A 20,084-nucleotide genomic window follows, 5' to 3' on the forward strand; every position below is an offset into this window, starting at 1 on the left:
GTAGATTAACATTCACAGGAGAACATATTTTGTCTTACTGTATCTTTTGCAACTTTTAAATGTTTTTTTTATTGTTTCATGAAACATTGCATTTTTGCAACGTTAGAACAATGGTTTCATGGTCTGCTATTTTCAATGTAGGATCAGTCTTCGCTATGAATGTGTTATGATTGCAGTATACATGATCTATTAGAGATTTACTTTGCTGAGTTATTCGAGTTTCCTCAGTGGTAATCTGATTCATGTTCAAAGATTCCATTAGCTGTCTCAGTGGTTTAGATTCTGCGGGGTTCAACCAATTGATGTTAAAATCTCCTATTAGAATGTTGTCTTGTCCAAGATCAAGAAATTTATCAAACCACCATTCGAGTAAATTAACAAAATGGGCATTGCTAGAACTTAGTGAATGGTACACTAGACTAAATATAAATAATTTCTTACTTATTGTCGCTGAAATTGATAAAAACCAGTTACCATCGCGAGCTTCATTAATTAAAATTTTGTAAATTATCGACTCTTTATAAATATAGTCACACCTCAAGTATGCCGAGAATTGGATAAGCATGAAATTGCCGTGAATCCAGGAATTCCATATTGTTCGAAAGCCTCAGCTTCCACAAAGTTTGTTTCGGTTATAAACACTAACCAAGGTTGAATTGTTTGTACAATATGATTCAACATTATGTGACTAGACGACAATCCAGCCACATTCATTAATAACATCTGTATGTTCTTACTTTGTTTATTCTGCAATTGCTACTTACTCAATTCCTGTTTTCTTGATTTCAACCATTTAAACGTGCGACATTCTTTACTGAAGGCTGAATGAGCAGTGTTCAGTTTTAATCCTCTTTGCATATTTGAGTGGAACAGTTAATGCAGCTTTCAGATGACGACTTACAATCTGATGTTTTATGTTTACCACTACATTTGGAACAAATTTCTTCATTATCACATTGTTGTGCTTTTATGACCAAATTGTCCGCACTTAAAACATCTCATGATATGAAAAGATTCGTGTACGTAGACTCTATCAAATTTAATAATAATCTTTTTTTCTCTGTCTAAGTAAATTGCTGTGTCGTGATCCACCTCAACAATGATATTATACTTTTTGTATTTATAGTCAGCTTTTTCAAATTTTCCCAAAATTTTGATGTACGCTGCTGAAAAGCCATTATTTTACGTTTTGATGAGATCTACACAGCAAATTTTCTCATCCTGCTTCAGTAAAGTTTTTTACTGAAACGGTTCAGTAATAGAATATTTTACTGATTTTCAGCATGAATGTCATGTTTTTACTGACTTTCAGCAAAATAATTTACTGAATTCATTTCAGTAATACGCATTTTACTGAAAATCAGTCAAATAAGTGTCAAATTAGTCGTTTCTCGGGATATCAGTAAAACAAATTACTGAAAATACAGCAATTCATTCTGTCAAATCGACCTGTCAGTCAGAACATCAAAACAAAACAATGCGGTACCTACTTGCTCGTGATGTGCAAAAAGTTGATTTTGTAGGCGCTTACAGGCACCCTGGTGAAATTTCAGGTGATATTTTGGCTTACGGGATTAATTTAAAACAATTGACAGCCGTGTTGGTGAGTAAAATGTTTGCTAGAATCCACTGTGCTTGCTGAAATTGCGTGTTGTCTGTGAGCGCTTACAGTACCATCTACACTTGCGGCGGCAAAATACAGTATAAAAACTGTATAAAACAACACAAAACATGTATGAACATGAACTGAGTGACTGGCAATATTTGCGCATCAATAAAAACTCAATTTAAAAGAAATATTTCGTCATTTTTTAATCGCTACCAATTACTGAAAATTCAGTAATATGAGAATGGCTTTACTGAGAGTTCAGTAAACGAGCTGTCATTTTGATGAGCACCGGACATTACTGAATGATTCAGTAAACATTCTTTTTACTGAAAGTATTACTGAAACTTCAGTTAAAAAAATGTCAGTAAAATTTTACTGAAGTTCAGTAAAAAAGATTTCTGTGTACCATTTCGTCTTCTTTGTAATTTTCCGACAAACCGATAATACGGAACTTTCTAGTTGGTAAGGAAGTTAGATACTGCTCACCCAAAGATGTCTGTATTTCCTTTCTTATATGGTCAATCCCTTCTTGTGAAGCCCATTCAACAATAATTTGACCAGGCTTACCATTACGGAAATTTGTTATTTTATGTATTCTTGGATCCAAATTCGCTCTCATGTCGCTTCTAGTTTTGTCACAAGTCCGATCTATCTTTGGTATAATTATTAAAGTCCCAGTATTGTTTTTTACTTGATTATCTATTTTTAAGACATTGGGAAGTTTGGTATTTCTAGGAGTTTGCATCCTTCCACTATTTGTCCTTTTTCTTTTACGAGTTAGAGTTGTCCATTCTGTTGTACCTGTTGAATCAATGTGTTCAGTATCCTGCAAAATAAGGGAAGTTGCATCAGATTTTTCTACCAAGTTTTTTTGTGGCATATTGCATGCAACTTTTGCATTTAATTTTTTCTCAATGCTAGAGATGCTGTTGTTAACCGCATCACTAACACTACTGGCCAATTTCGTTTCAAGAGCATCAATCGAAGTTTTCTGCATATTGGTAATACCAATGCTAACAACTTCACACACACTCTTTTTAATTTTCTCTTCGATAGCAACAATTGACAATTTAGAATTTTCTACAATAGCTTTGATTTCTAGCATTTCGTCGGATTTTGATACACCTGAGCCTTCTTGTTCCAAGCAATCATCGAACCAATACTTCACGTTCACTATGTCGTTGATCATCTTAGCCGCTGGCTTAGTAAGCCTTGTGCAAGCTCGATGAAATGACCATGGCATACAAGTGTGGTAGGTTCGGCCGCGCTACTCAAACCGTTTCGGTGAGTCAATGCGCGGAGTGCAGTAAAATGGGTGTGAAACGAGGAAGGGGATCGTACGGAGCGCGACACCAAAATGTATACACATTCGGCGCGTATCGGTTGCGTCAACCCGTTCACGCTTACGCTAAGTTCGAAAAGAAGCACTTGCTACGTCGGTAGAATCGCGGACTGGATCGACCTTGCGCGTCGAGTTGATGACCGAGGCCGAATCGGACACCGTGGGAGAAGTTGGGTGGGACTAGTGCAAACGTGCACTTTACTTCGATGAGGGTAATGCTGATCGGTCAACTGACTGAACAGCTGATAAACAAAAGTGTTTATCAAATTGGGCAGAGCCTTCGGCGGAATCTGCAAATTGGTGAGATGCACCAGAACACGAGTGATCTACGTGTTTATGGAAGGTGAACTGACTTCGCCATCAGTTCGAGCTTTATTTATAAGAAAGATGGTGTGAAAGTTGTGACACATTTGGCAACCAGATGTTTGTCAAATGTGAACTTTCGTTTGGTTTTCCGGGTTTGGGTTTTTTACAGGTGTTTCTTAAATTATACCTAGCCTGCCTGTGTTTTATCAACTATCCTTTGCATTGTGGATGCAGCGAACGTTTTCCTGTTTATGCCTGGGTTTTTACGGAAGTTTAATTGTTTATCTGTGGAGCGTTTTACTTATTTAAGTTTTGGGGTAAAACACGAGAACGTTTACGCTTCTGGTGTTTAACGTTTCTTTACCTGTCTGCTGGCTATGCGCTTGCGCTTCTGGTGTTTTAACGTTTTTTACCTGGCTTTTGGCAATGCTAAGTTAGATTTGACATACTGTTAGCAGTAAATCTGCTACACAAGTAACCGGGTCGTCACTAATCAACACCGGTCTTATACATTTCTTGCAACTCATGATGAGTGTTTACAAACACTCATCAGCACACCGAGTGTATAAGTAATGATCGATGCCCGTTTTGCTTACAACTAATACTAATACACGTTATACGCTATTTCAGGATATCCTCCTTCGTTCGTACAGTTCACTAACACATTGGAACTGTTTACAGCTACTGAAACAACACATAATAAATTAATTAAAATCAAGAGTATTTTAATCGTCTCTCGATACAACTTCACTATATATCAAAATCCTGTTATTCAGTCGTCAAGTGTAACAAACATTTTCGAAATATTTACACCCTTTCACCACTTTAAACACTTCAACAGGGAGAGCAACACAAACTACACCTCACTCATTATCGCACACCAGCGAATTTATCCAGCGAAGAAGTGCGTGCGTGTGCGTACAGCACACATGATTGTGCTATTTTACCCAACACTAGACAATACCACACAAGCGCGCACTTGGCGACATACGAAATCTGGTACGATACCGGCTTTCAGTGGTGCAAGTACAAACATGCACGCATTTGGCCACACCAGCGCTCTGTTCTAGTGCAGGTAGTTTTGCTGTACACGGTGATACTACACACAGCCACGCTCTTGGGTGAGGTGGACGTTGAAAACTTAGTGATGCAAATAAACTGTTGTATCGTTGTACTTTTCTCTTTATTTTAACTATTCGTACAATTACAATTATAATAATCTTCGCGATAGCAGTAACGTCCGCACTCCGTCACGGTTCGTAGGAGAGAGCCTCGAACTCCCATCTCCTTGCACCCACGTACCTACGATCGAGCCCCGAGCGGCACTCACAACTTCTTTCACAGGGGTCGGCAACCTATATTATCGTATACAACATCTACCCCACTAATACCGGCAGTTTGGCTCATTCCACCATACATTAAACGACTCGCGTTTGTTCCCTATTCGTTGTGTTGATTCATACACACACATTCACGATATAACAATTAATATCTCCTGGGTGACCCGCACCATGAACTATTTCATCAAATTATCTAGTTACATCACTTTTTTTTGCTGTAAAAATTGCACAATTGGCTAACCAAAGCCTTCTCTTCTTCCTCTTCTATTTTTTCCGTATGGTAAATATTTTCCTTCATTGATGATATTATCGAATATCAGCAGCAGTATCCACCATCTTCCTCACAGGCTCGCCATTTAATTTCACATTCACGTGACCTTTGCCTTTACCGTTTACCATATACACTGTTTCAATTATAATCATTATAATTATCCTCTTCATACTGCATCCTGGATTTCCTATAGCGCTCTGTAGAGTTGCAGAACCCTTCCTTGTGACCATATCTGCTACATTCGTTACATCGGTAACTTTTATAATGGCACTTTCGGGCATAATGCTCCTTACCACAAAGCCAACACTTCGGTGCTGCTCTATTAGAATATCCTTCCTGTCTTTCCTCATGGCTCTCCCTGCTCGCTTTGGACCGGGTCTCTCAAACTTCCCGTCATTCACGACGTTTACCTCCTTGCTCTCAATCTCAATCATCTCAGTGTCTTTTTTCAATGTTACCATCTTTTGGCACATCTCTACTAACTGCGTTAGCGTGGTTACTTCACTATCCTCTATCCTACTCAGCAACCGCAACCTGATATCAGCGTTTCTGTCGTCCTTTAACCCACACACAAACAGAAAACACTTCAACTGTTCCTCTGTAAGCCCTGCGAGCTCTGCTTCCACTACACTCTTATTAACACGGAAACCGAACGTCACATAATCCTCCAGTCCATTTTTTTGTAACTGCAATCACTTAAATCGCTTGCTGACCTCTGACTCACGAGAGCCAAACAGCGATCTTAGCGTACTTATAATTTCCGTAAAATTGAAATCTTTCGGCTTAAGCGGCAGTGCACAGTTCGTGTACCGCTCATGTTCTGCTTACCCCAGCTTCCTCAGCAGCAGCCGCACCTTCGCATCATCCTCTAGCTTACTTGCATCCTTCTCGAACAGATCCTCATAACGCGAGAACCATCCGGCGAACGTCGTACTCTCCGGATCGAAGTGAAAATCTTTCACCTAGCCCGCCAGCACATCGCTAAGCTGCTCTGACCCATTCACGGGCTGCTTAAGTTGCGCTGTCTGCCAAATCTCGCCTATCAGCTTTTCCTGCTGCTTCATGAAATTCTGTTGCTGCTCCAGCATCATCATGTGTTGTTGGCGAAACAGCTCGTGAATTCAGCCGGGGCCAGATTCCGCTGGATCGACGCTTCCCGTGTCACCGTGATGGCCGCTGTGCGATGGCCTCTCCCCTTCACCATTGTTCGTATGCTGGTTTCCTGCACCACTGGTATTCATTGTGTTGTAGCATATCTACTATACACAACTTATTATAATACACACTATCAGCTATAGACACATTGTGACACGCTTTGAAAGCCAAACCACACTGATCGCGCAAACCCCTACGTTGTGTTAATTTTTATGTTTTTTACTTAAAACTGCTTTATTGAAATATAACGCGAAACTTTTGTGTGCTACGCAAAGCCGTTGCTCTTGGTGTGTCGGTTCTTGTATCAATTTGATCGATCTTTTCCCGCTATCCTAATCGCACCAATACATACAAAACAGAAACTGTCAAATATACGCACAGTCCGATAAAAAACGCAATTACGTGAAACGCAGTTGAAATATTTCAATTACACGGATCATGGGTAACCGTAACACACATTCCTAAACATACTCCCGCCTTGATGGGATATCAACAAAGAAAAAAAATGTAAACAAACTAACTGACAAGGGAAAGCAATAGCAAACAAAAACACAGATAAACGCGTGCCTACAAGATCTCCTACGAAATTGATGCTTATTCCTACGTTCAACTAAACAGCATTATTCGCAACGTGTTATCTAAACACTCTTCATTTGGTTGCAAAGCTGCACCACATTTGAAAATTTACTTGAGTGTTGTTAGTATGCGTGCGCCTGTGTTTGTTCGGACAGTGCCGTATAGGAGAGTATTCCTTTCTTCTGTATGATTCGCTCTGGCTAATCTGGTTCCTACTTTTTTGCAGCGAACGCATGAAAACGGCTACTGACACGTACGGTACAGATAAGGCTGCGGTTAATTTGCGATTGCTGAACCCGTAACGATCCAGCCAAAAACGCTATCAATTAGTACTGGAGATTCCTCAGATAAATGTAACCGGCCCGATGTTGGAAAGAATGATTGGTAGTGTTTGGCTCCTATTATCAGATCAATCGCACAAGAATTATTAAAATCAGGGTCCGCCAAAGGCAGCTCTTCTGGGATGTTCCACTTGGAGACCGATACGATCTGCGATTAGATGTTAAAGTTTCCATTATTAAAAACTTCATATCGTTACTATAAGTTCCTTTTCTTGAACGAATTTCAGCAAACACTGATTCCCGAATGCTTCGAACTGTTCCGCCAGCCGCCTCGACCTTTACATCCTCACTCAACGGCCGTAGTTGTAGCAAGTGAGCTAGCTTTGCCGTGATGAGATTAGGTTGAGATGCACTGTCTAATAACGCGCGAACAGTATGGGCTTCACCGTAAACATCCATAATTTGCAAACGAATGGTGGGTAATAACACTTGCTCAGCAGTGGTGGTGTGATAAGACCCGCTCAAAATCTTCGGATGATAAAGTGCTGAATCCGTTTGTTGCACCGTTCCTGGGCTCTCCGCCGTTACCACGGTTGGTATAACACTTAAGCAGAACCGATCAGCATTCGATGAACGATGCAACAATGAGTGATGTCTTTCTCCGCAATGGTTACAGCTGGTTACTGATGGACAGTTCCGTGCAAAGTGGCCCGGCTTCAGACAATTGTTACACACCTTCTTGCCAGAAACTATTTGAAGACGACCAGATAGAGGAAGACGGTGAAACTTGTAACAATTCCTTAAAGCATGCTGGTGTTGACAATAAGTGCATCTTTTCAAGCTGCTCGCCGTGAGCGAACACGACAAAAGATGCGATGTTGGTCGTCGTTCTGCATTAGGATGAGTAGATTCTCGCTGAGTCGGATGATTCATTGACATGGACTCTAAAATACGCATTTTTCTTTGTAGGAATTCAATGAGCGTATTATAATCTGGTGATTCAAGGGTAGAAGCATGATCTTCCCAGGTGTGAAGCGTCTGCTCTGGAAGCTTTGTACACAGAAGATATTCTAATATAGTGCTCCACTGATCTGTAGGTTCGCCAAGCTGATGGAGCATTTTCACATGACGATCAAACTCGTCCACCAACTTGTGGAGAGAAGCGCTTGTTTCTTTTGACACTATATGAACGCTAAGCATGGCTTGAAGATGTCGCTTTTTATGCAGGTAGTCATTGGCATAACGGTCAACCAAAGCTTTCCACGCAATTTGGTAATTTGAAGTACGCAAAGGTATTGAATGTAGCAATTTATCAGCATCACCCTTCAAAGAAGCACGTAGGTAGTGAAACTTCTGGATTTCCATTATCTCTGAATTGTTATGGATTAAAGCTTCAAAGGTATCCCGAAATGAAGCCCATTGCATTTCGTTACCATCAAATTCAGGAAGTGTAATCGGAGGCAATGCAATACCCAAAAATGCAATGCTGTTGTTAGGAGCAGGAGATGCGAATTCCGCCTGCAACATAGCGGTTAGCCGAGCGCGTAACACAAATATGCTTTCCTCGATCGACGCGCGCTTTTCACACTCTGCTACGAGATCTTCTGTGTTGCTCATATTTTCTATGAGCTGCTGAATGGTGTCAAATTCGGTGGCAAGAGTTTCCAGTTGTGCAGCACGAAAGGATATCTGATGATGATCACGCACTGAAGAAAAATTTGCCACAAATGTAGACGCCCGTTGCAATCGTTCCTCTAACGTCCTTCTTCGTAATCGGAGTTCAACTTCGTTGGCCATTACTGCGATGCGATTTAGTGACACGATGTTGGTTAAAATAACGATGGCGCAGATGAAGCGTTACCATGAAAAACCGCACAGTCACTCTAGCTCCGCTACGTAAGGTGGTACAGGAAAGACAAATGTGCCAAAGAAACGAGTTCCACAATTGTTCACAACGTCCGAATGAACAATATCGTTTAGAACGTCACTCAAATCACGAAAACAGTAATTCTTGTTAATCAATGTTCACGGATTCAACGGGGAAGGAAATGAACACCCAAACGGATAACGATTTGCACAATAACGAAAAGTTCCGGAAAATTCTTGATTCCGCAGTATCCTGGTCACGGCACCAATTATGATTGCGCAAACCCCTACGTTGTGTTAATTTTTATGTTTTTTACTTAAAACTCCTTTATTGAAATATAACGCGAAACTTTTGTGTGCTACGCAAAGCCGTTGCTCTTGGTGTGTCGGTTCTTGTATCAATTTGATCGATCTTTTTCCCGCTTTCCTAATCGCACCAATACATACAAAACAGAAACTGTCAAATATACGCACAGTCCGATAAAAAACGCAATTACGTGAAACGCAGTTGAAATATTTCAATTACACGGATCATGGGTAACCGTAACACACATTCCTAAACACACACCATTGTAACACATTCATTATAACACATTCAGTAAATCAGATCATACCATAGCACCGCAACCGGAAGAATTCAGGCCGTCTATTCAAACAAATAACAGATGTGACACACTTATCAAAAACAACCGAAACGCACAACATAAGCAGGAACAGTGTTGCGAAACGGTTAAAAAAAGGTGAAAAATGTAGATATTTCGGTGTTGAAAACACCGCGAAACACCACAAATTAGTTTTTATTCCTCCTTCTTAATCTGTGGCGCAAATAAGAGGTCGAAGGCGTTTCCTTCGGCTCTATTTATACCGCTTCGTTTTCTCCCGCCATCGCCCTTTCCGTTAGCAATGGAGGGCACTGTAGCCCTACGTTGACCTTTGCTGCAGAACCCTACAAAGTCGTATCATGACGAGAAATTGTGTGGTTCCACCAACGTAAACAGACGACGTTGTCACAACAAACAGTATGTAACCCAAAGCAGGAACAGTATATGCATTAAACCCAAATCAGGAACTTATTGACAAGAACCATCGTTCTTGTCAACAAAAGACAAACGTAACTAGCTGAGTGAAAACAAAAACTTTCCAACATAAAACCCGGAACCAAATGTGCGAACCCCTTAACTCATTTGAGTATAAATAAAACCAATTCCAACCGTGGCAAGCCAGATTCGTTCGGACTGCCGAGATAGGACATTACGCTCCCCAAAACCTTCGCCTTCCAACTTATTTCAAGAGTTTAGTTATGTCCCCCTTTTCAAGGTAAGGCTTCTAAACTCCAACGTTTCCAGTAAGGGAAACCCCTTTTGGGTTTCTATGATCGCCTGGACGATCAATTGTTGAAAAGTCCGCTTCGAACAAAGTATGATTCTACATCGATACATGTCAGTGAAACACTGACCTACCGCGACGGTACTCGAGGTACAGTTGTACGATCATCGCATTACATGGCGACCAGCTATCTTCCGAACACATTACAGTGTGTTTTCACTTTCTACTTTTGCAAAGGTTCTTCTAACGCTCGTCGCCAATGTTGTATCGTTGTACTTTTCTCTTTATTTTAACTATTCGTACAATTACAATTATAATAATCTTCGCGATAGCAGTAACGTCCACACTCCGTCACGGTTCGTAGGAGAGAGCCTCGAACTCCCATCCACGCAAACAATGAGACCCCAAATTTTGAGTTATTCAGACCTAGGGGTATGAGGAAGCTTGAGGAAGCAAGGTGTTGAGACACAGGCACGGAAGCCCTGTCATCTAATCGTGTTTAACGAAACACGAAGATCGTTTCGTTGAGCTTTGAGCTTTCGGCTCGGGCGATTAGTTTATAAGTATAAGTGTAGTTCTAGAAATAAACCTCTCTTCTAATTTTGCAACTGAACAAACCACAACCGCCGGTAAATATCGAACGATAGAAAGTTACACCGAAACACGAAAGAAAAGATTATCCGAAATCGTAAGATCGAACATTGATGCCGTGACCAGGATATCGACGGATCAGGTTCCTTCATTTTACGGATTCTCGCGATAATTGCTGTGTCGTGCACGTAACTTTAATTGCTTTAGTCGCTACGCAATCGACCAAGCTCATTGTGTCCGCGAAATTAAGCACTTTTTTCCTGCAAGAACTGCATTATGCCCGTCCAAGTTGATGTTTTATCGTCCAGAAGGACAGTATTACTCGCGGTATTGGCCAGTCACGAAAGGTTTCTGAGTTTGTTTATCCCAGAACGGGATGCAATCGAAATAGACATTCGCATTGCAAAGCTCAAACTACTTTCCACTGAGCTGGAAACAATTCAATCGAAATTAGAAGATGCAGCACTATCAAACGAAAAACAGATCGCCCAAAATGCTGCTTTAAGCGAGGATTTTGAGCCTCGTTTGATTCGTGTTGAGGCCTTGTTGAAGGCAAAACGATGCTTTCAACTAAATGCAAACACACCGCAAATCACAAGCATCAAGCTTTTAGGAGAATTACAGCTGCCCACCATCGCGCTTCCCAAATTATGTGGTAGTTACACTAATGTAAACAGAGCCACAGCGACACCTTGGGGAAAAGAAACGAGCTACCAACATAAACCCGCAAAACACACACTCACATACACACCGCACTCCACCAGCACATTTGCCACTGTACCAACGCCAGCTGCGCCAAATGCTCCTGTGTGGAAAGCACAAAACACCGGTACATTTTCCACTGCACCGACGTCAGCTGCGCAAGATGTTCCCGCGTGTTACACATACAGCATCGGTGCATTTTCCACTGCGATCAAGCCAGCTGCGCAAAATGCTCCGGTGATACACACACAACACACTAACGAACACACGGCAAGCACAAAAAGAAGCGACAATACAGTTCAAAGACAAACTCCCAAAAAAGGTATGTCTCAAACTGCAGTTTCGGTCACTAGCGATGTACATGCTATTGTGCATCCTACACTATTGGATGTTGCATCCCAGCCTAACCTGATGAGCAATCGATTCTCTCATAGAATAAGAATCAAACCGAGTGTAGTCAGCATCACTCAGATTGGCGTGGTACAATTTTCTGCTCCGGTGCGACAAACGGTGCGTGCGAAGATTGTCCCCTCCTTCGAGCTGCATGTTGATTTGCTGATTGGCGACCGATTGACAGACGATTTGCCAGCAGTTGCCATGCCATGGGCAGCATACATGGTATCACGACAAGAAGTCATAAGCATCGGAAATCACCTTCGACGTTATCTGCTTCCCTACGAAGCAAAGCATCCAGTCTTACCTCCTGAAAGCCAGCATGAAGCTTCGTCTGCGATCATTGCTGTCAACGGCACTTACGATGTTCGCGAGACCACCTTTAATCAGCTGCGCACGAGCATATTCTGCAATTTTCAACTGATGGTGCAGCGCTTCCAGTGGAGGTGTTTGTTTCATTCGACGCCTACAAAAATGCAACCCGGTTATTCGAATGGTACGACAACAACTTACGCGCTAAACGTTTCATCCCGAGGATCGGTTCCTCTAATCAATTCCTCTAACCCGCTGGCCACTTGAGCGCTTCAGCCATGCGTACGCCTGCAACAGTAAGCTGGCATGAGTAGTATTGCTGCACACATAACTAAATGTATTTTGTATTTTCACTGCAGAAAGGCGTGAGCACATGTAATTTACTTCCTTATTTTGTTTTGTTTGTTGACTTGCGTCAAGGGGGGGAGGATGTTGAGACACAGGCACGGAAGCCCTGTCATCTAATCGTGTTTAACGAAACACGAAGATCGTTTCGTTGAGCTTTGAGCTTTCGGCTCGGGCGATTAGTTTATAAGTATAAGTGTAGTTCTAGAAATAAACCTCTCTTCTAATTTTGCAACTGAACAAGCCACAACCGCCGGTAAATATCGAAAGTAACACCGAAAACACGAAAGAAAAGATTATCCGAAATCGTAAGATTGAACACAAGGAGAAACGCGCTGCGATGAGAGTTCGCATTCTGTTTTACACGCGCGCTTCACTAACACCAACACAAATACCGTGCTTTGACAAGCCGTCTGTGAATGTGTGTGTCTTCTTTCAGCGAGTTCAACAACTTGGAGCTGCTCGTCACATCGTGTTATCTCGCTTACACGACAGCATCGAACCATCGCTCCGTGTGTTCCCCCTCCTACGCGTACAAAAACCACCAGTACAGCGCGACGCTTTGCCGGAGATGGTTGTGCGCAGTGGCGGGTCAAGCCTCTCCGAGGCCCTAGGCGTTATGGTAGACGGGGCCCCTTCACCAAATCCATCGCGGGGGGGGGGGGGGGGGTGTGTACGAATCATACACTTCAAATTTTATAAGTTTGCTGCAGTTACATTTTTTACTGAAAGCTATTGAGTAATACATGGTACTGAATATCAGTAAAACAAATTACTGAAAATGCAGCTATTTATTCTACCAAAACGACATGTCTGAGCTTCAAAGGAAAACATACTGCGATGCCCACTTGCTCGTGATGAACAAAATTTGTTTTGGTAACAGCTTACAGATACCCCGATAAATTTTAGGTGCGTATTCGGCTTGCGGGATTAACGTTTGGTTGAGAAAAATCTTCACACACCGTGAGTGCATACCAAATCAACAAACTTGTTTCGACAAAATACAATTCACATCTGTATAAAACTTTATGAAGCAGAGATGAACATGAGCAGAATGGACTGCCACCCGCGCATCAATAAAAACACCAATTTCAATACTTTTTTCGCCAATTTTCAATCGATATCAATGACTTAACAATCAGTAATATCAGAAAGGCTTTGTGGTATGTTAAAATTTTGGGTACTGTGGATACTGTTTCGAAGCGGACTTTCGACACTTGATCGTCTAGGCCAGCTGTGTCAAACTCATTTCATCGGAGGGCCGCAAGTACAAATTTTCAGTGATTCGCGGGCCGCAAAGTTGAGAATAAAAAATATTCCCCAACATTCATATAAAATACTGTATAAGATCATTATTATTAGACAAATTGACTTTTTGTACTCCTCGCTTCAAATCTGGAATCGTTAGTCATAAACAAATTTGCGATGTTATTTTTCTATGTGCTTTTTGATGTGAAAAAATGTTTAATGTACTTTAAAAGTCATATATATTTTTTTTTTATTCTTATATTAAAATAGGATATTTTTCATTAGTATCGTTCTCACACGGCAGTTCTACTAGAAAATATCTGTCAAACACACTTTTTCACAGAGGTAGGGTAAGTCTAGCATCGTGTAGCGAATCTTATTCAAGCAATCCGAGCTATTAATCGCTGGATGAATAACGAAAATATTTGACCGCAATTTTTCGACAGATCAACAGCTTGGTATATTCATTTCTTTTAGCAAGAACCCGTTTTTTATGAAAAAATCTTATTAAATTACGATAATTTTATCAGACGCAGATTCGTGGTGCGTGATCCCAAAAAGATCGGCAAATATTTTTTTGACACTTGAAGGGAAATGATTCGCGAATTACAGTATGGAATGTGTGAGCTAATCTATTAATAAGCCATGTATTACAGGACTACGGTATTTCGTTTATTTTGATCCTTAATCTAAATCCTTTTATCAAAAACAAAAAAAACAGAAGTGGCTCCAATCGAACATCAAAAATGTAACATACACAGCAGATCTGATCGGAGCAATTCGGAGCCGACTAAAGCCTTTACTCGGCAGTCAGAGGCATTGAGATCGATAGGACCGACCGGAGCCATTTCTGACTGCAGACTAGCCGCGACAACCGATTTCTCCAACGGTTCGAATGACTCTAGACCAGCGGTCGGCAAAGTCCGGCCCGCCACAACGTTCAATCTGGCACCCGAATTGGTTTCTAATTATGAAACATGGGAAGAACCTATCCGTACATATATTAATGATCATCTTTGAGGAGTATCTCATTTCATACCGTCAAACTCTTCCAACTTCGATTATCATAATATGGATAAAAGGAATCATCATTATGGTCGAATTCGAGGTTACATTTTTACTATATAATATTAACATTGCAGGCACATCCCTGGTGATAGCAAATTAATAAATAAGAAACGAAAAGGAATTTTCGCATTCTTTATCTTTGGCTAACAATCAGTTGGAGTAAGAAAAAACTTTCCACGATTGAAAACAAACTATTGCTTTTTTACGAGAACAACGATATAATCTATTTGTGAGTGATCTGATATCAATATTCTGACTCAGAATTACTTATTCGTGGAGTATTATGATAATTAGCTAATTTACTTTTTCGGAGGTTATCAATAAGATATATTACTCTTGCTTTTTTGTTTGACTGATCACACTTTTGCGCACTCTTTTACTGATACTTAACTGATGAACCTTTGCAATTTGATTCAAAAATTGTAAATATCAAGTTTCAACTTTATTTTGATGCCATAATTAAAGAAAAAAACAACAATATCACCAATTTTTTTCTTCTTAAATATTTTGATGAGAGTGGCAAGATGATAGTGCAAAACAAACTTCATTTCCTCGCCCGCGGCTTATGATCATTTACTAAATTTGGCCCTTGGCATCAAACGTTTGCCGACCGCTGCTTACCGAGTGGAACTGTTGGTTGGATTTTGCCGGAATCGGAGCCGGAATAGCTAAGATCGGAAATGGTTTTGAGCCGTGGAGCTATTCCGACAATCAATCACTAGTTGCTGCGAAGTTTTCAAATTTGTTTGATTGTTCTTCTCTCGAAAATTTAATACACCTCGACAAATAGTAATAACAGATTTTGGTTTGCAGTGATTTGGTTTTGATTTCAGCACTTCTCAAAATATTCTCTCGGGCCGCATTCAGAATCGACGCGGGCCGCATGCGGCCCGCGGGCCGCCTGTTTGACATACCTGGTCTAGGCGATCATAAAAACTGTAGGACGTTGGAGTTAGAGGGCTTACCTTGGGTAGGAGGACATAAGTAAACTCCTTAAATGAGAAGTCGATAGATGATGGATGGGTAGGATAGTCCTATCCTGACAATCCGAACAAATCTGACCTGCCATGATCGTTGTTGTTGGTTTTATCTATACTCAAAAGAAGTTAAAGGTCGGAAAGTTGTCGTTTTCGCTAAGCTAGTTACGTTTGTGTTTTATGGACAAGAACGATGGTTCTAAACGATATTTTCTTTCGTACTTTACAGTTTCCAGCTCGTGTTTCGTAATACGGACGATTTGATTTAAAATCGTCATCGTGAGCATAACATGAAAACAATATTTTGCTTTTACGTTGGTTTACCTTTACAATGAATGCTGAAGTACCGTCTTTATTCGAATTACGGCCACTTCATTTTCAATCGGTCAGAGCGATAACTTCTTGCACGCGGGAAAAACAATATTTTCATTCGAAAGTAACTGGAAATACCTTGTATTGCAATATGTTTGTCTCAAGTAATCCACGGACCACAGGTTGGAGACCACTGCTTTAGATCAGCTGCTTTCTAAATGATCGAGCGGTGAGGGCCAGGAGAATGCATTTGTTTTACACATACATTATTATATTATTACAGTTAATACACAAAATGATATGATATTATGTTATTAAACAATGCGATTGGTTATTGGTTTTCTTACATTATTATAGCATCCAAGCAAGTTTCAAATTCATTTTATTAAATTACAATAACTAAAATTGATTGTAAAGATTCTTCAATTAAGAGTCTGCAGCATAGTGTGCAAAAGTCATAAAAAGTTCAAAACAATAAAGCAAAATCGCAATATCGCTTCTTAACGTACCCTTCCTTCCATGTTTCAAATTGTTTTCTAGGATATATCTGAAGATGGCACAAAATAGTTAACAGCTGAAAAAATATCGAGACAAACGTACAATCGTTCAGTACTATTATGAGGCCACTGACAAGTAAGGCCAGGTCAGACGAATTGATAGTGCTCTTTAAAAAAAAAGCTCCAAGAAAATCGTTGCATCCTTAAAAAGCAATAGAGTGTAACCATTGTTCTCGTAAAATCAACAGTTAGGTTTTTATGGAATTATTCGTTTCTATTTTCTAATTTCTCCTCAAATTTGACCATATTGATTGGTCCGACAATCCATGTTATGGTGATCAAATTTGGAATAGTTCAACGATATGAATTGTCATATTAAAATATGTTCAGTTAATTTTTAATGAATAGGATCTTCCTATCTTTCAAAATCGCACAAATATTTTCTCGGGCCTGACTTTATATTGTGGCGGGCCGGACTTTGCCGACAGCTTAATTAGTTCAAATTTTACGCGATCATTCATATCGATATTTCCTTCCGTCGACCCTTCCAATTTGACCCAAACCTTCAACAGCTTGCCTTTCTACCATCACTTCGTCCAGTCCACAATTTTAACTGGGGCCCAAAGGTTAGCCGGGGCACGAGTTCTTAGTTTTTGCGTGATAACATAGACACAGGCCAAATTAAAAAACGCACACATCGACATCGGAATCGATTCTTGAATGAAACCTCAACAGATAAAAAGAGCGTGCTTGGTGTCAGCCAATTTTTTTGCTTATTTATACGGCTACGAACCGTTGTGTTGATATCGGTTTCGGAGCCTTTTAATGTCGTATGTGCATGTAGTTTGCGTGAGGCATCTCTTGTAACGGATTTCGCTTTACCCAACTCGCGCGTAGCGTTCAATGCATTTGATCCAACGCTTTGGGCCAACGATGATGAAATGATATTGTTTTGAGCTCTGGGCATGTATCGCAGCGTTCTACGCTTCCAACTAAGGTGCACATGGTAAACAAAATATTGCACATGTTAAAAGGCAAATGTTTTCTGCTTCTGATAGTAAAATGCTTCTGATAAGTAAAATAAATATGCTTCTGATAGGTCTGGTAGTAATAGTAAATCTGACTGTAAACATAACCCCCGGGGGGAAAATGGGGGTATATTGGGTTGACAACATCAAATGGAAGGGGCCCCTCAATCGACGGAATCATCAACGGGGCCCCAAATGGCCGAGGCAATGGAGATTGTTCTTCGTATTATGGCTGTATGTAGATGCATCTGTAACGGTTTTTGGTCTTGTTGTATTCGCAAAAATTGAAATAGTCGATAAAAACCATATATAAATGAACATGGTCCATAGGTTCCTTGAGTATTTTTATACCCTTCCCCCTTCCTTCTAACTGAAACCTTTCCATTTCCCCTTCTCTTCGGTTACAAACTTGATGTGTTCGATTAGGGCCAAGAATGAAAATTTTAGTTTTGCATTAAAAGACACACACAATCCACTATCCCAGGCCAGGAATGTGAATACCATTTTTCGTGTGAAACAGCCGTCTGCTTTCGACACAAAATCGCCAAGCAGTAACAGGGGCCCGTATACAAGAACAGGACGGTTCATCCCAGCCAAGAGTGCACACAATGACATCGATTTAACCATTTCTCGAATGAAACCTCAACCCACTGAAGCACCGTTGACCAAACGACCTTCCTAGACTTTTTAAGCAACGCGAGCTTGGTGTCAATTTTTCCTGCTAATTTCTCCGGCTACGAGCCGGTGTATTGAAATTTTGTTTAAGGGCCTTTAAATTTTTGTCTGTGTATGATTTGTGATTGTGGCTGTTTCAACGGGGTTTCTTTGTGGTTAAACGCAGCGCTGTTCTGTGTTCCGTGCATTGGATTTTAGCAGCAAGTGTCTCCGCGTTTTTTGGTGAGCTCGAGCACGGACCATCCACACCAAGACACCAAATGGACGGGGCCCCTTATTGATGGGGCCCCTAATAGACGGGGCCCCTTATTGATGAGGCCTCCTTACCGACGGGGCCTTACCAACGGGACCCCTTCATCGAAGAGTCCACATAATCGTTGAGGCCCCGTAAACCACCTTGAGTTTTGGCTTCAGTATAGTTGTAACGGTTTTTTATTTTGTCTTCACGCAAAAAGTTGTATGTAAATAGTGATAAAACATCATTTTAATATTAACATGGCCCAGTTCCTTTTTGGCCACATGAATAGCACCCCTTCCCGTTTTCCCCTATTTGTCAGTTGACCGCAAAAGTTGAGTAGGGCCGCGCGTGAAAATTTAAGGTTTGGGTTAAAAGCAGGTACGCTCCACGATCTCAGGCTTGAAATGTGAATACCATTTTCGCGTGAAAGCTGACTGTTTTCGGCACACATCTGCAAAACAAGTATAGGGGCCCCCAGCAAGCACAGGCACGTTTCATCCAAGCCAAATTGAAAAGCGCACACATCGATATTGATGGAATCGTTTCTCGAGTGAAACCTCTACCCACTGGAGCACCGTTGCTTGTTTGATGTTAGTCAGTTTTTCCTGCTAATTTTACCACCTACGAGCCGGTGTATTGATATTGTGTTTCGGGGTCTCTAAATTTTTGCTTGGGTGTGTTGTATGATTGTGTTGTGTAACGGGTTTTCGGTGGTAGTTAAGCGCAGCGTTCTGTGCATTCCATTTTAGCAGCAAGTTGCTCTGCGTGGTTTTGGGTTTGGTGTGTCTCGTGCACAGGCCACCCATACCAGGAAAAATTGACGGTTTCTCGCTCTGTCCAATACTTTGCGCCAACGATGATGAGGTATTGATTTGAGCTGTGCGCGCGTGTCGCAGTGTTCTTCGCTTGCGACTTTGGTGCAAGTATCGGCAGATTTCTTAGAACATTTAATGTGCTGCTTTGAGTAATATGGGGCCCCGGTTTTCTGCAGTTCAGGGCCCTCGACAAAATATAGTGAGTGAAGCGATGGGAAAAATGCATTAATTAAAAATGAGTCTTTTTGAAATAGATGGTAAAAGTCCCATCCAGAGGGGGGGGGGGGGGGGAAAATCGATACGAAGTCGAACATCCACAATAACGGGGCCCCCTAGATCGCCGGGGCCCCTGGCGGCCGCCCAGTCCGCCCACCGTTTAACGCGCCACTGGTTGTGCGCGTTTTGTTCTAAGTCCCGCGCGCAGTGTTTGTGCGCTGGTGCGCATTTTGTTCAAAGTCTCGTGCGCCGGTGTGTTATGGTGAAGTGTGAAGTGAACAAACAATGTGCACAGACGCACATGCAGTGCGTGCATCGACAGGTAAGAATTGCTGAACAGAGGCAACGCAGATTGTGGACAAGTTAACCGCAGCCTGGCTCGACCCGGTACTTTACAGTATGACGCCATTCGTGAGTATGAAGGATTCTAAATGTGTTGTGAAAGTGTAATTTATGTTTCAAAAAGTGTTTAATGAAATAGAAAATGACCTTGTTTGTGTTTGTTCTTAGAATAAGTGCGTATTTACGATCGTGTCTATGCAGAAAGAAAACGAGAAACGAAAGAAACAAATATATTTGGATGTGTTGGTAGCAT

Source organism: Anopheles merus, unplaced genomic scaffold (genome assembly GCF_017562075.2).
Source record: "Anopheles merus strain MAF unplaced genomic scaffold, AmerM5.1 LNR4000668, whole genome shotgun sequence".
NCBI lineage: Eukaryota > Metazoa > Arthropoda > Insecta > Diptera > Culicidae > Anopheles > Anopheles merus.